Below are 17,644 nucleotides of genomic sequence, written 5' to 3'. Positions count from 1 at the left end.
TGTGTCAATCACTGCTCATGCACACTCATTCATTCTCCCTTGTGGGGGGAGGAGCTTAGGAGACCGTTTGGGGGGAGGGACTGAGAAGTTGTCAATGTTCAATTTTTTTGGCTAAGTCCTGGATCTTCGCAATCCTACCTACAGCACCTTTAAACAGATCGATCTGTATGTAGTTTGTACATGTTAATATTTAACATGTACAAACGTATATAATTAATGAATCATCTATGCATGCTGAAGTTAGTCCACAAGGTTCTGTGCTTGGACCAATTCTATTCACCTTATTTACAATTCCTTTAGGCAACATTATGAGGAAAGAGTCCATAAACATTCATTATGCAGATTGTACCCATCCTGTCTCAAAAAGATGCAGAAAAGCTAGTCCATGCATTTGTTCCGTCTAGGCTGGATTTCTGCAACAAAGGCAAACACTGTCTCCATGTTTAAGAGTAGGCTCAAAACTTTCCTTTTTGATAAGGCTTAGTTAGGGCTGGCTCAGGTTTGCCTTGGACCAGCCTCTACTTATGCTGCTATAGGTTTAGACTGTCGGGGAACTTCCCATGATACACTGAGCTTCTCTCTCCTTCTACCCTCTCCATCTGTATGCATTCGTGTCCCATTAATGCATGTTACTAACTTGGCATCTTCCCCTGAGTTTTTGTGCTTTCTAGCCTCGCAGCTTGCTATGGATCATGGTCGTGCCTGGATCGTGGATCTTAAATTTGGTTATTCTGCACCATAAGGCATGATAGTTGGAATTAACATGATTAAATATCTGACAATTTAGCACTATTGGATGCCAGGAAATGTATTACCATTAACTTTAAACATATTATTAATTAACACTAAAAATCGTGGATTGGGCTTTCACACTATTTGCTTCCTTCCAAAGCTTATTACAGAGGAAAACCACAAAATATGGCATTTTCTGATTCTGATTACTAACATGATGCGGAGTAAAATCAACATATATAATACAATAATGACAAAACAGTGGTTTCCAGCAGGAACTAATTGAAACATAATTACTTTTTTCAATGTTTCACCATCCTTACATTCATTTAAACAAAAAGTGATACTGGTCTTGCAGACAATTTAAATCCAATGCAAATGTTACAGACCCTCTTTTTTTAGATGTGACATGTATGAATAAAGAAATAGAAAAAAATCTTGCAAGACTTCAAAGAAGAAGTACCACTCTTAAAGACACTGAAAAGCCATAGTTTGTGTCAGTTTAACCAAAGACCTAGAGCTCTAAAAACAGCAGCATGTCAGAGGAAGAGTGGTGTTTCTGTCCTTGGGGATGTTTGTGTTGTTGTGGTCTCGGGGAATGATTAGCTCAGAGGATGTAATAGGTTTGTCTTTGTGTATACCAGGCCTCTTGGGTGGAGTTTCTCCTGCACATATCTTGGAGATAGATCTTCCCTAGCGCCAGACGCTGGTGCCAGGGAGTCCAGCAGCCTCGCTGGGACCTGGAGACAGACAGCAGGGAGAGATGGGAAATCATGTGTTGACAAACTCTGCAGGAGCTTTTAGCTTCAGCTTGAGACTGTGAGGCGAGGATGTTAAGGGTTTTGTATCTGCTTTATATTCTGCCGCTGTCTCTCAGGCATGAAGCCCCAACAGGTTGTTTGCTTATTTTCACAGCGTGAAGCTGAGTCTCCCTGCAGTGATCGCCCCCTCGATCAGACACACCGTGACCTCACCCCTGATCTCCCACCATCAACCATCCCAAAAACAAATGAGGAGCAAGAAACAAGCCATGTTCAACCCGCTGTGGCCATTTGATGTGAACTTACACAGGGAAACATCTGTGTTTTACAGTGTTTAAGTCTCATAGTATGTGGAATAAAAAAAAAAAAAAGTCTGATGAATAACTAACTGAGAAATATTGGATTGATTACCTTTTTTTTCTATAGCTTACACAAAATGTAAGTTATAAAGAACATAAAAAACAACTACACTTTGACAATATTAAAATGCTGCTGGGTCAGTGTATCTTTTGGTCATTTGATTTTCATTTCATAAACAAAACACGAATGGTCGTTTTATACAAAATTTGAAATTAAAATACAAGGCGTTTTTTTCCTTTTCATGGTCAAAAGGGGATGAGAGATATTTAAAAACATGCTTTGATATTCATTTTCTATTTCACATAACAAAAAATAAAATCACTTGAAAATAGAAACGAAAAAGGCCTGTTTTTTCATATTCAGAGACCGGATGTTGTCATTTCCAAGGCAACAGCGCCATTGTACCAGTGTTGCTTTCAGTCCAGGCTAAAATGACTTTGGAACATAGACTGTTAACATGAATATTTACAGTCTATGCTTTGGAATCCTACTCTGATGATGCTTGAGCGGACTTTTATTTCAAAATGTCACATTTATTTATTTCCCTCTCCCTGCCTCCCTCCGACTCTCCGTCTCTTAGTAGCCTACCGGTATTATGCAACATGACCCCACACAAATTGCAACAGAAACTCTTTAAACTGATTTAGTCTCATAAAAGTCTCCTCTATAACACAAAAAGTCCTAAGAAATCCAAATGGTGGAAAGTATTGAAAAATACTGAAATCAGTATTGCCAGTTTCCCATTGCAGCCTATGTTAAAGAGACACTACAGGTGAATAGGGAAAATATTTTAACTAACAGATATCTCCACTAAACTTCCCATAGTTGATTATTTACATTAAGACAATAATCTCTTGTATTACAAGTATTCTGAACGTGTATGTTTAATTATGCAAATTACTTAGACATTGTCTTATTAAATATGTGCTAATTTGCATAAATAATGGTGTTTCAGTATTTTTCAACTTGGACTTGAAGTTATATGTTATAGAGGAGACTTTTACGAGTAATAAACATCTGTCAGATTTTCTGTTGCAATTTGTGGGAGATTCACTCCTTTTTTTCTCACAAAATGCTTGTACGCCCCCCGCCCCCCGTTGAGTTTGCTGATCCAGCAGAGAGTCACAGGCGGTTCGGGATCAGATCACGGGGATCAGACCACGGGGATCAGACCTCCGGTGCTGGGTCTAATATTAGCTGCTGCCATTTTCTTCGAGTAGCAGCTAGCTATCAGCCCGTTCTGACCATAGGTTGTGACCCGGGTCCCCGGTCCTGACTGATTCTGGTCCGTGTGCGAACATTCATCGAGTATCAGACGAATCTGCCGAGCTCGTGTTTTATTCATAGGTGTATAAAGGTTTTATGTCCTTGGCAGATTGTGATATGGTTTGATGCACTTATGCCAGGGAGGCTTGCTAGTTGCTTTTAGTCTGAGTCTGTAAGATAACCAAACTTAATTTAAATATAACGTGCAAATAGGGAAATAAATGTGTAACGTTACATATAAAATATAAGTCCCCTGAAATAAATAAAAGTACAACATATATATTTATTTAGGCTATTGAACTATACGCAGCGCAAAATCTCCTCACATTTCTTGCAGAAAATCCTCTTGCAACCCCACTTCCCTGGTACACTGGCGCTGTTGTCTTGGAAATGACAACATCTGGTCTCAGAATATAAAAAAACCAGGCCTTTTTTTCATTTCTGTTTTCTAGTGATTTTATTTTTTGTTATATGAAATAGAAAATGAAAATCAAAGCATATTTTAAATTTCTCTCATCCCCTTTTGACCGTGAAAAGGAAAAAATGCCTTGTATTTCAATTTTCAATTTTTTTTATTTTAAAACATAAATCAAACAACCATTCATTTTTTGTTTTTTTAATACCCATTTATGAAAGGAAAATTGAATGACCAAAAGATACACTGACACTGCCGCATCAGTAACAACATGTTTCTAATGGAAATCCCTTAGAAGCATTTGGTCATAAATCAGTATTGGAGGAATTAGAAGTTTAAAAAGTCAGTTATTAAAACACACCCTGAGGGTGTGTGTGTGTATATATATATATATATATATATATATATATATATATTCAGTCACACTGAAGAAAAAGCTAAGATTTCAGACTTGAAAGAATAAAACTTAAAGAGAGGAGTGCTTCTCAGTTACAGTTACACAACAGAACGGAACACCATTCATGTTCTTTTGACCCAGTGTCCATTACTGGGACAAAGGGGAATATTTAGTTGAGTCTGAAGTTGCCTGCAGGTCAGAGGGCTCTGAGAGGAGGGTGGTGAACGTGATCCTTGGTCTCCGTTGTGTCTTCTGACTGTTTGAGTTACTGCCAAGACGTTCCATGAGGTCAGCAGGGAGGTGCTGTTACACCAGCAGGAGACAGCTGAGGGAAGCTCCTGCTGCGCTGCTTGGAACCCCAACGCTCCATCACAAACTTTCAGCTGCAGGCGGATTAGGAATCCGACTCAGAATCATATTCAGAAAAGGATTTATTGCCAAGTACAAGAAATTTGCCTCAGTGGTTGGTGCATACATAAACATATTAAACATTAATATGAAATAAACAAACCATAAATACAAGAAACAATATGTACATATAACTGTTTAACATTAAGAAAAAAAGAGGCTGAATGGTCAACAAACTAAAATTTATGTAACATTTTTTTCTCCATAATGTATAAAACCAAGCGTGTGATCTTAACCAAAATTAGCTTTTTTTTGTTGGAATGCCATAAAAGGACTCAGCCAGGGCTGAGGGGTATCTTTGAACATTTTAGAGTATTTGTTATTAGTTTTTATTATTATTCTATATGACCATATCTGTGAAGAAAGACCCAGGTGGACAGATACGAGACTTTCCCTTTAACATACAATGTCAATGGCATAAAGCCCCCCATCATAATATATCTAGGAATTAGGTGTCTGCCAAACTGCCAAATCAGTTCAACTTTCCTGTTCTATCAAAGCCCCTTGAATCTGATGATGACATGCACTGAGTGACCTCATCTCAAAACACGCAGAAGAAGAAGACTGGAGGAGGGTGGGGTCTCACCTCTCGGACAACAGCGGGTGACGGACAGGCCGAGGATCTTGCAGATCTGATAAAGGCCCAAAGAGAGCCCTTTCCTTCCTGAGTGGTGGACTGTTTGTGTTAGAGCGTTGTGCGTCTCTTCTTCTGGGTGTGGGAACCTGCTCCTCCCAGAGTTCATGGTTTCCTCTCATCAAGGACCGGCCACCAGCCTGCTGCATGTGCTTCATTCAGAGGATTGTACAGGCCTTTAAAACCCCATATCTACCTTCATTTCCTCTTTTGTTTTTTTTATGTATAATGTTTGCTTTATCATACTGATAATAAACAGTTTCATATTGTATTATTTGTTTGGATTTTTGACGTTGTATGCCATGCATCAATTAATCTGCTTAGAAATACTTTTGGAGAGAGAAGAAAGGGAATAAAAATAAAGTATTAGTCTCATAAAGAGAGAGAATGCAACACCAGTGTTTCAGTGGGACTGATAGGGTTAATAATCAGTCCATATCTGATGTAATTTGGTACTTTTTACAGATGTAAACAGCTGTCTCTGAGACACATCTGCCCTCCTATCAACACACAGCATTCAAGTAACTTTAAAACAGTCAGAATAGGAAAGACTCCTACTGGTACATTCTCAGAACATGAAGAACAAGAAAACCAAACAAAAGTCTACAAACTCAACATGAATACATTCACATTTTAATTCAGTTTAGATTCTTTATTCAGTGCAAAGGATTCTCTTTCCCCTCATAAGTTCCAGAAGAATATATTTCCCTGATTGATGACAGGAGTTGTGTGTTTTCTTTCAGCTTAGTCTCGGTTTAAATGTCTGCAGCCCACATTCACACCCAGTTTAAATCAGCAGGGAGCTGTTAAACTGACTCTTTGCCATTGTCTCGTGTACGTCATCACAACAGCTTGTATGCTCCTTCCCAGGCAGCGCTCAGAGGAATGTCCACAGCACCCCAAGATCTCGTCAAAACGCACCTCCCCCACCGGGGCTCACAGTGCAATGGTTACACTCACTCAGGAGGATAAAGGGGGGCTGTGGTTGGGTCTGGTTCTCTTATTGACCAGAGTGGCAACCTGCTGCTTTATGGGGCCCACAACAGTTCGAAATGACCGGAAAAAGCGGAACAGAACATGAGATATGTTCACATTGTCACTCAGTTTCTGATAAATCAGGCACAGCAGTGGTCTCAGCATGTGTTTGGTAGGTTTACATTCTTCATTTTGTGTGATATTATCATGCTAACATTTGCTTAACACGAAATACAGCTACAGCTGATGGAAATTTGTTTTTTCAGGACAAAGTGAAACTGTGACCTGATAATACACTAGAGGAAAAGTCAGGAAATTACCAAAGTTATTACAATGTTTTCTAAAGGGGAACATGAACATATGTCCCACATTTTTTTATGGCAACCCATCCAATAATTGTTGCGATATTTCAGCCTGGATCACAGTAGTGGAGCAACAGACTGACATTGAGCCCATAGAGCCACGCCACTAGCTGGCTAATGAAGAGAAAAAGAAAGAAAAAAGAAAATGGAGTAGACAAAGAAAATACACTTTCAGTGCCATTACAGTGCAAAAATAGGTTGTCCCCAAATAAAAAAAAAAAAGGATGTAAAAGTACAGGAGAGAAGGTTAATAATTTGAGGACATAGAACAATAGGAAATATTTTAGTTTTGGATAGAATGTGGCTAAAGTTGAGATGCATTCAAGAACAGTGGGTAGTTGGTTCCATCAAGTGTGTACCCATGCATGGATTACTGAACGGAGGAGCAACATACCAGCCACAAAGAGATTCAAAGTGACCACAAAGAAAAGGACTACAAAAAGACACAAAATAACAATAAAAGAAGCAAAAGCATCACAAAGTCTGTCTTTTATGAAAGATGGTGGGGCATTTTGCATGTCTGTGTCCAGGGACCCATTAGAAAACACAATTGCGCACAAGAAATAACCCAAATTTCCGGTGTAGGCAGAGGGCTAATTTCAATACGCAACGCAAAGCTTCATGACGTGACTGAAACTGGTTGGAAACAGATGTGGGAGTTCTTTATCAGATACGGGAGAATGAACCATTATACAAAACGTTTGACTGGACTTATCTCAATCTTAAGGTGACAATAACTCATAGCAGATCTTTGCACATAAGCTATGTGTGAAGAAGTTGAACAGAAGGTGGAAACATGGAGTGAGTTGGAGGTTTATGAGGCTCAGCCAGGAACGTTTCAGCTCCAGAAAGTAGCTCAGCTGTTCAGATAAAAAGGAAACCAAGAGCTGTGAAGAAGCTACTTCCCATGACATTATTGTGTTTGTTAAATGACCTCAGCGGGCATGTCAGACACACCTTCTCATTTCCTCCCTGAGCCATTCAAATGATTTACTTTATTTACAGATGGAGGGGAAACCAAGATTGCCCTTGAAACACAGAATAAGATACTGAAAAGACTGCACGACTCACTTATCCAAGACTAAAGGATAAACATTCTTAAATATCCAATGACATCAGATGCTGTGGCTCTCCTGCCTCCCTTCCTGTCTTTAATAATCTCACTGATCATGAGGAAAACCTTAGACACAGTCAACAGTAAACATGTACTAACAGAAAAAAACTACAGAAGGAAAATGATAAGAGCACAGGGCGAGAAAGGAGTTTAGAAAATGCACAAGCCAACTAACAATTATTTTGGTTTCTCAATTAATCATAGACTTGTTTGGTTTATAAAATGTCAGAATAAAGTGACATTGACAGTCGCCTAACACTGTCTTGCTATCCAAGCTAGCTAGCCAGCTATAGCTGGTAACTTAGCGTTTAGCTTAGCGCTCCTCCACAGCTCCACTCTTTCACCTCTGGCTCCAAAAGACCGAGATGGTGGTGGCCAAAATGCCAAAGTCAAGGCTTCAAAATGGTTGTCCACAAACCAGTGGGTGACGTCAACACATTCTCACTCTCCCGTCGCGTAAAATACGGACGCTTGGTCATGTGTCTTTGGTGTTTGTTATTCACGCTAAAAGTCTCCTTTAGCATCAGGACTGTTGACATCACTTTTGACGCTCTGGGTCGGGACGTACTGACTGACGCGCGGCACAAGAACGGGACACAAACCCCCGTCTCCTGGGTGAAAGTCCTGTGTTGTTTGACCCATCCACCACCCCAACCAACATCCCTACGCGGTATTTCGGTCTTTCATACTACTCGCTTCCGTCACTCTTAATACTATGTCATCTTACAGCGCTGCGGTCGCGCTGCTGCTCTGACCGGTGCATTCCATACATACGCTGAAGGATGCTTTTTGCGTCAGATCTGGCGCTTAAAGACACTGAACAAGCGTCCGTATTTTACGAGTTGGGAGTGAGAACGGGTTGGTGACGTCAACTTCTTTTATTCAGTCTATCTATGGATAAGAAGCGTGGTTGAGGAGCAGCGACACCTGTACGTTTGTTGCTCTCCTGTCCTTCTGGCAGTGACTAGTTTTATACGAGGACATACTGAACTTGATTGTTCTCATGGCTGCATGTGATGTTCATTACTGTTTCAGTAGTGGACGAGGGGGATTAAGGAAGTTCATGCTAGAACTGACTTGTATCTGAAGACATCGTCTATATTGTGGACAGGCTTTCCTGATTTTACATGAGTTTTAATTTCCTTTAAACTGTCTTGTATTTTCTTTAAAAAATGTTTTTCTTTTGAATTGGTTTTTAGACACCAAATGTATCTGTTTTGTTTTAAAATCTGAGGATTTTATGACTTCTTTTTTTTTTGCTGCCTTCGTGAAGCTCTTTGTAACGTGAATTTTTGAACATTGCTCTATAAATAAAGATTATTATTATAGTGGCACAGCCATCATCCTTTGGAGCTTGAAACCACTCATTTTAACATTATATGTGACCACTGACACAGTTACTGTTTAACGTTCTCTCGTCAGACATTAATAGGCGAGAAATGTCAGCAAAGCAGGAGCAAATCTTTCATTAACTAATTTAGATTAGAACAGGAAATATTCTTTATAAAATCAGGCTTTTTAGTTATTCACAGATGCCTCTCAGCCATCTACAGTCTCGTATCACTCTTGTAAAGTGGGAGGCTGACACATTAGTCCTGTATGCAATTTCCCCATTTTGCTATGCATGTGAAGTTGATACTAATCACATACTAAGCCAAACCTGCCTGTAAAGAAAACAAATGATTTTTTCCTCACAAATATGGACGTAATCATTCTTGATGTATGATGGGATTGACATCATGGGGGTTAACTTTGTGTTTTGTTCTGTTGCGTCCTTCATCCTCCTCTGCTTTTGACCACAAACTTGAAATCATAGGATTCAGATGTGGTGTAGCACTGATTAAAATGGTTGGATGACGTCCAACAGCTGTTATATACAAAATGCTATCTTTCTGTGTTCTTTCCCTCTTGCTTAAAACAAATCACTTTTATACTTAATGTGACATTTTTAGTAAATTCAGGTGGTGAAAACTCTCATCTGTAAATCAGAGATGGGTCAAATGTGCTTCTAGGTGGCTTTATGCACGTCTCTACATCCCTGCTCTCAAGGAGAAAAAATAAACAAAGGAACATTTTCAACAGTTTAACACTACTGGGTTTAATTAGGATGTAGTCTATATCGACGACATTTCACTTCCAGGATTGCTCTGTTGCCGCTGGAAATTCCGCCGGATGTCCCTCATTTCGGCCGGATGTCCGGTACCTTCCGCTTGTTCTTCTTACCTTCTTACTGGGTGAGCTAGAGGCCGCCCCTATTGGCATGCTTTTATTTAAGAGAAAGTCAAATATCTTTGACTGTATTATTGGATGTCTCATATTGCCTTCTCACTTACAGTTTGGTAGACATAAAGCCTTAAAAAGTCAGCAATAAAGTTCCTTAGCAATCACTGAAAAAAGTGCCAAAAAACATGAAAAAAAACGTCAGAAAAAAGCGCAAACAAACTTCGTAAAAAGTGGCAAAATGTTGGAAAAAGCGACAAAAACTAGGCTGGCCAAAATTTATTGTCAAAACAAATTGATATGCGGGTCAAAATCTGCAAGGGGCCAGATTTGGCCCACTGGCCTTGAGTTTGACACATTGTTTAAAGAAATGCCAATAAACCAGAGCACATTTTTCTCCCATCCTGGAATGCTGTGTGGACTAGCCAGACCCTCCTCCGCAGCGCTGTGGAGGAAGGTCTGGCAATGCAAGACTAATTAGGAAGTGACAGGTCAAGAAACAATAGGAAAGGGACAAGAAAGTAAAAAGATTAAAAGCACCTACACCAAAGCAGTTTATTGGAAAGTTGATGTGCCGTCTAAGCGGTTTATGAGCACACTGATCATGGGTGTGAGTCTCAGCAACTTTAATAAAGAGTAAAATTCACTGAAATGAAATCAGACAGCAGAATCTGTGATGTTTTTGCAATGAAATGTCCATTTTCTTACTTTCGGTGTAGAACACAGTGGTGGTTTTCTTATTTTATCAAAGAAAAATCACACGTAAAAATCAGTAAAGTGTGAATATATGAATAAAAAGTTGTAAAGACGTTGCAGGCAAACATGATACATCTCAACCATTTAGTTTGTCGGTAAAATCCCTGCTAAAACAATGAATGCACTTTTTTTAAATGGATAAATTAAAGCCAGTATTGAAGAGATGGAAAGTTGTGTTCCAGCTGCAAAAATTACAGTTGCACATACAATTTTAAAGCTGCATTAATTTATTTCTTTGGCCAGTTTGTAGAAAAATAACTTAACATACCAGCAACTTTCCAGCTTGTATAATATTCTAGATTTTCATTTAAATAAACGTCTGTTAAGTCACTATCTAGCACCGAATGAGCTAACACAATGGTGACTGAGCCTATGGCCCACTGATGAAAGTCTTAGGAACTGGGTTTCTGTGGTGACGTTACGATAGTTAGTGGCACGTTTTCCACCACCCAGCAGTGATTGGTCCGCCAGAGAGGGTAGGCAGAGCTTTTGTGTGAAGCAGCGTACTGTTTTTTTTCCAGTGTGTGCTAGCTTTGTGAGAAAACTGTTGCCATGGCCTAACTAAAAAAGAATATAAGCGATGACAACAGACAACGAAACTTCAAAAACAGGTGCAAATCCAAAGAAAAAGAATCAAATTTAGCGATCTGAAGAAGACACACAGCCGACATTGTTTGAATCTCTGGGAAGTGAGAACCAAAAAAACACCTGCAGTTACTGCTTATCACCATAGTTGCCGCCAAAGAGATCGAAACAAAGATCTTCAAATTGTAACATTAAAGCTTAAAGTTTTAGCATATAATTGTATATTGACACATCCAGCAGACAAAAAGAAACATTGTCTTCCCAACTGTGTCCACCTGATGAATGTCTTACTTACTCTACTTACTCTCTATTTAGCTCTGCTTTGGTCTCCACCAACTCCTGAGTAAAACATGTGGCTCTTTAGTTGTTAGCTGTTCCACTTTCTTTACCAGCTATTTGCTAACTTTGTCAGTACACAAAAAAAAACAGCAGCGTGCTGCTGCTGGAAACAAAGTGGATGAAAACACTGAGATTGAACCAGAACAGTAATTGTGCTGTGAAACTAAAATGATTTGAAATGCTACATAGAGACTACTGACTAGTTATTGGTGAGGTATTGATTTTGTCTTGTTTTCAGTAGCCGTTAGGTCAGTTCATGTTATGTTTTCCAGTAGTCCTGAACAATTACTGTTTAAGTAAGTGAAAGAAATAGACGATGATAAAGATGATAATTTACTTATTTTCTTCATTTTAGGAAACAAAGGGTATTATGTCTAGTATGTAAGCCTTGTGGTTTTTGTAAGAGTTCATGTGAAGCTATGAAGGAGAATGTTTTATTTTGGCATTGTATTGGAGATAACACCATACCCCTGTTGAAGTGGGATTTACTGTAAAAATGGGCGGAACTGGTCAGGAAGAGCTTTCTCTTTATTATGTGATGGAATAAGGGCGAACCGAGCCGGCAGCACCTCTGGGACTGTGGGTAGCCAACACTTCAGACACTCCAAGAACCACTGGCAGCACATGAAAGAATCAAAGAGAGAGCATATCGTGCAGAGTCAGTGACCGCCACTGTCACACTGTAAAACACTGCTGGATCTTATTATATTGAATGGAGCAATTTTGCTCTCTTACATGAATGCCTTGTGGAAAAAAAGGTTCATAAAGCCATCATAAGTTTGGAACAAGAAGATGGTATTATCAGACGGACAACGATCCACAATGGATTGAAGGTTTCTTAGAGACCTAAGGATGACTGTGTCTGCTGAAGTTTTTTTTTGGCTATTTGCATCAGGCATCAGTATGTTTTAAACAAACTAGGTTGCTAGCAGCATGACTCTAGCGATGGTAATGTTGGTCCAGGCTAAATTAATAACCATTGGATGGATTGTCTCCCATCCAAAATGGATGTCCCCCCTCGAGATGAATGCAATCAATCTCCTCAATTGTATAGCTGTATTTTAAACCTGATAAACTAGTAACATTTCCGTCAGCCTCAGTTGTTCTTTGTGTTAAGTGCTAATTAGCAAATGTTAGCATGTTCATGGCCTAAGTCTTATATATATATATACTTCTTCTGCTGCAACCTCAATTCAAATACGTTTGCATTCGGCACTGTGGATTGTTTGTTGTGTTTTGGTTTTTTAGCAGAGACTTTCTAGAACAATAAATGTATACGGTGTCATTAAATGGCTATAGGTTTAACATAAGATCATATTTATTAATTCCCATAGTCGGAATTCAGGTGTTGCAGCAGCACACGAGGACAGAAATAAGTACAGATTAATAGAGAAAGTAAAACCCAAATAATTGCAAAAATGCAAGGCAAGTCTTAGTGTGGGGATGTCGTAGTTAAAGTATTCAGGATGACTTTCTTAATGGCATCAATCATATTCCCCACATTATCTGATGCTATGGTTCATAACAAAGAAAGTGATCATGGAGCAGGCACACCTCTCTGGGCAGGAAGGAGCTGAACTGGTGCGTGAGCAGAGTTTCAAACACACAGTTTGGCTCACCTTTCTCCCCAGCTCGGAGTTTGACTTCCTTCCAGTGGGCCGTGTCCCGTCCATCAGCAGAGACACCCACAACTGCACAGCTGTTGTTCAGACCTCAGAGCAGATCCACATCCCGATGTTTTCTCACCAGTCCAGCAATTTGGACTGGAGTGAAATATCTCAACAACTATTGGATAGATGATTATACATTTTTTGCAGACATTCATGGCCCCCAGAGTAATCGTTACAACTTTGGCGACTTTTCCTCTAGCTCCAACACAAAGTTTCCACTTGCGGATTTGAGTGAAATGTCTATATTGAATGGATTGCGATTACATTTGGTACAAACATTCATGTTCCCCTGGGTACAAATTGTAATAACACCGAAGTGCAAAGAGTAATAACTCCACCAGATTAGTCAATTTCACACGTTTGCCACAACAAACTGGCATTCAAAGCTTTAGTGCGTCATTTTTTTATGTTAAAAAACGTCCGTTACATTCAAGCCATTGCCAAATGAGTTGCCTCAAAGCGAATTAAGACTATCAACTCCACACAACTCTCTCTGGATTTCTCAGTATGACTATGTTCAGAAGATTGTGTCTTCCAGTGACTTTCCCACGCAGAAACTTGAGTGAAGATAATTACCTCTTCTGAAGAGTCCATCATGTTTTTTTAATCCTCCGTGTCCTCCTTGGCTACAAGCAACTGCGTGGAGAAGGGGTGGGGGCTTGTGCGCAATCATGGAAGGCTTGTATCATGTGGACGCACCAACAGTTTTTTTGTAATTACTTGAATAGTTTATGATCAGGACTGGATTTAGTAAAAAGATTAAACTCAGTTAAAGTGGAATGTGACACAGACATTTGTGGACATCAGAGCAACCTTTTAAAGGGATGCGCGAGGGTTAAGCACCAATCTGTCTACATACAGCATTGAAACACTACAGACATGGAAAATGGTGAAAACAAGACACCCGTGGATTCTGAAGCAAAATCAAGACTTTCAAATGAAGCAGTGCATAAAAAGGATTGCCTAAAATCTCCTGAGTTTACTTTTGATCTCTCCTGACACCCACACAGTTTAGTCTTTTCTCTCAAAATACAGCGCTCCGAGCTCATTCTTGGAACAGATCTTATCAACACAGTATTTGTTTCTTCTCTAGCAACAGAGTGCTGCAGAATAATGTTAACAATCAGACGACCTGAACCAGGTCAAAGAAAACATTTGGCTTCTCTGTGTTCCAGGTTGTTCTAACTTCAATCCAGTCAGCATGGTCGGATAGCTGTCAGGTCAGGTCTGCCTCAGGCTGTTTTATCAGACTGACTGGACCAGGATCCCTGTAATGCTCATTATGTTTAATTGTGTTGGATTTAAACAATGTGCGATCGGTTGTGTTGAAGTCTGGAATTTCAAACTTCAGCTTGTTAGACTTTTGCTTTGTTGTTCTGTACTGATACTTGAGGTTCTAGTACTTTCCATTTGAAGAGACTTTCTACTTTTCCACCACTGCATTTCAGAGGGAATTATTGTACTTTTGAATCTACTACATTCAACTGGAGGCTGCGGTCAGTACACTGTACCTGCTTTGCAAAGTTAGATATAACATCCAATTACATTACATTACATCTGTATTCATCTCTTCTGTCCTTTTTCTTATATTTCTTCATCATTCTCCCCTTCATGTCTTTCCTAATTTGTTTTATTGCTTTTTTTCTTTCTGGCCACTTTTCCTGTATTCCTTGATTTCTTTCTTTTACCATTCATTTCCTTCCCATGTTTCCTGATGTATTTCTTCTGTTCTACTTTCTTTGCTTTCTTCCAGCTGGCATTATCACTGGTATACTTTCATTTATAAGGCCATGCTTGGTCTTTTGCCTTCCTACATCTGTAATTTAATCTCACGGAGGAGTGTTGGCTATCACTGTTTGCGTTCGAATGATCTTTTGTTGCTCGCTGTTCCACTTGCCCGTACAGAACTGGGAAAAAGGGCTTTTGTTCACTCAGCCCCCCACACATGGAACATGTTGCAAAAAGACTGGAAATTGACTGAATTACTTTCATTGAACGCTTTTAAGTCCAGATTGAGAGCATTTGAGTCGATCCTTTGTAATTGTTTTTCATAATGTATATGTAATCGTATTGTATGTTTATAACTTTTTTGCTGCTTCTTGGCCAGGACTCCCTTGAAAAAGAGGTTTTTAATCTCAATGGGACTTTTTTCCTGGTTAAATAAAGGTAAAAAAAAAAAAAAAAAAAAAAAAATTATTCTTTTCCTTCTTTCTTTCTTCTGTTTGGCTCCTTCTTTCCTTCCTTCCTGTGATTACTTTATTCTCTTCCTCCCTCTCCCCTATTTATTTGCTTTATTCCCTCCTTCTGTCCCATCTTTCCTAATTGTATTCCTTGTCTCCCTCCACATCTTCCTAATCTGATCTGTAAACCGACAAAACTGGATACAAGGTTTCCTCCAACCAAATATAAACTTAACTCAATATAGCCGTTTTCTCATATGAACTGAGAATCAGGTGTGGACATTGTCTGAAGTTTCCTTTTCACACATGTAGCACACAACAGGAGACACTTACTGGCAAGGGGTGGCGCCTGGGTACAGCGTAGACAAGTCATTTCACGGATTACACCGTGGTCACGTAGCTGGTTTGTAAAGTCTCTTGCCGTTCCTTGAATTTGTCTAAAGATTTCAGCGTCGGCCCTTACCGACATAAGTTCCCAAATCTACTCATCTCTCCAATAAATATTGAGTTTATTCATGTCTTTGTTTTTATTTTTATTTATTTTTTCTGTAAATTAGGTTTTAGTGACCTGGTGAGGTTTCGCTATAAGCCCCCCACGGGTTTCTGACCTCTCCAGCACACACTTTCTCTTTCTATGTGAAAGTGATATGTTGTGATTTATGGTGTATTGTTATTTTTTTGGTATTAATGTGTGCAAACCATTAAACCTAAAACCTAAACCAGTTAGACATTTCCATTGTCTTCGTGTAATTGACCCTTCTTCTTCACCCTCGGATGTTTATTTTCTTCCAGTTTGGCGCGAGTTGCATGATAGAAACGCCATGAACACGCTCGCTAGCTGTGAATTCTTCAGACAACGCCCTGCTCTATTCACACATGGGCTCAATCAGACATTACACTGACTTTGTACTAGGGAGCTGGCAAAGTAAAGTCTGTTTAATGTCAGTTCAAACTGATTCGGACATTTGCGTTCTCACACACAACTTTGCCGGGAAATACTTGTTTTTACTTTTACTTAAATCGTACGTTTTATGTAATAGTGTATGTCTCTGTTGTGTTGTAACTAATTCCACTTGTCGTTTATTGATAAACTAACCCGGCAGCGTGGCCCTGAGTGGAATGACAACCACGTGAAGCACAAAACGTGACGCACACAGCCCCTGCATGAGGTGCCGGCAGTGTGTAAAGAGGCTAAAGACACTGGCGGAGAGCACCTGTCAAACTTCATATCAGGTCACTTGTTTTCCAGCTTCAGACTGCCTTCATCTAACCTGACATGACAAGCAGGCGGGAGACGCCTCCCATAAATGTGTTACCGATCTGGTCTCAGGGTCCATACAGTACATAGCTGATTGCATGTGTGGTGGTGATCTCCCAAAAGTGACAAAGTGTGTTGTAGGTTCTCCTCTGACGCAAGAAAAACATTTTGTTGTAGTGTCTGGTGTCCCAGGGACGCATAGCAACACAAATGCTGCCTATAAATATACATCCACGTCCAGGCTATTTTAAACCGAACAGGGTCAAACAGGAGAGTTCAACTTCCTTTTACCACAGAGAATTTATATGTTTAATAATTATTTGGAGGACCCAGCAGAGAAGTGAGCAGATGGTTATTTAGTAGATGATTTATTTTACCAAAATGGTAAAATAAATTATGTTAATTAATTAGGATTTTGGGCCATTTTGCTTCTATAACATGTATTCTTTCAGATGAGTGGAAAGCAAACAATCAAAATGCACATTTAGGCATTTATTTGACTGAACCTCGCTATTTGCGTCTGTAGATTTCTCCGAAATTATAGGATATAAGTAGCCTGGAAATCCAGACACAAATCCGAAAGATTAAGGGTCTGGCAATGAGTAATGAAAATGGCCCAACTCGAGGGGCGGCACCAAGCATGCATTTGAAAATCTCACTGCACGCAATTGGATAACACTACGACCAATCACAACAATACACGGGGTGACGTATCCAGAGCGTACCCATACGCTTAGCTACCAGCGGAGCTAACTGGTAGATTAAACTCTTGCCGTATCCAGTCAGCAAAACAGCAAAAATGTCCTTCTTGCAAAGGAACGATTCGAGCGCCATCTTCTGTTCCTCTTTTAGATAAAAAGCCAAGTCTAACTCGTTTATTGTAGTGGCCAAAGCCGTTTCAAACAACTGGTGTTCATCCGTAGCCATTTTGCAATGTTTACTAATAACTTCGACGTCGCAGCGCTGTCGTCATCTGTTTAGCTCGCCTCTGGTCCACCTATATCAGATACACCGATGTGATTGGTGCAGCTCGGCTAGAGGGCATAGTTAATGAGGCTCATTACTGAATGCCAGAGTGTATCGCTGAGCAAATTTAAATTGTGCTCTCGCGAGAACTCTGGATGTCCAGGGTAGGATATATATATATATATTTATGTGCTACAAGGTATAGTATACTAAAGGTTTGATTTGATTAGATATTGTGTCTGTAAA

This window comes from Sander lucioperca, chromosome 21, assembly GCF_008315115.2.
Source record: "Sander lucioperca isolate FBNREF2018 chromosome 21, SLUC_FBN_1.2, whole genome shotgun sequence".
NCBI classification, from domain to species: Eukaryota; Metazoa; Chordata; class Actinopteri; order Perciformes; family Percidae; genus Sander; species Sander lucioperca.
The sequence above is the reverse complement of the archived record's forward strand: the minus strand, read 5'-3'. Positions refer to the sequence as shown.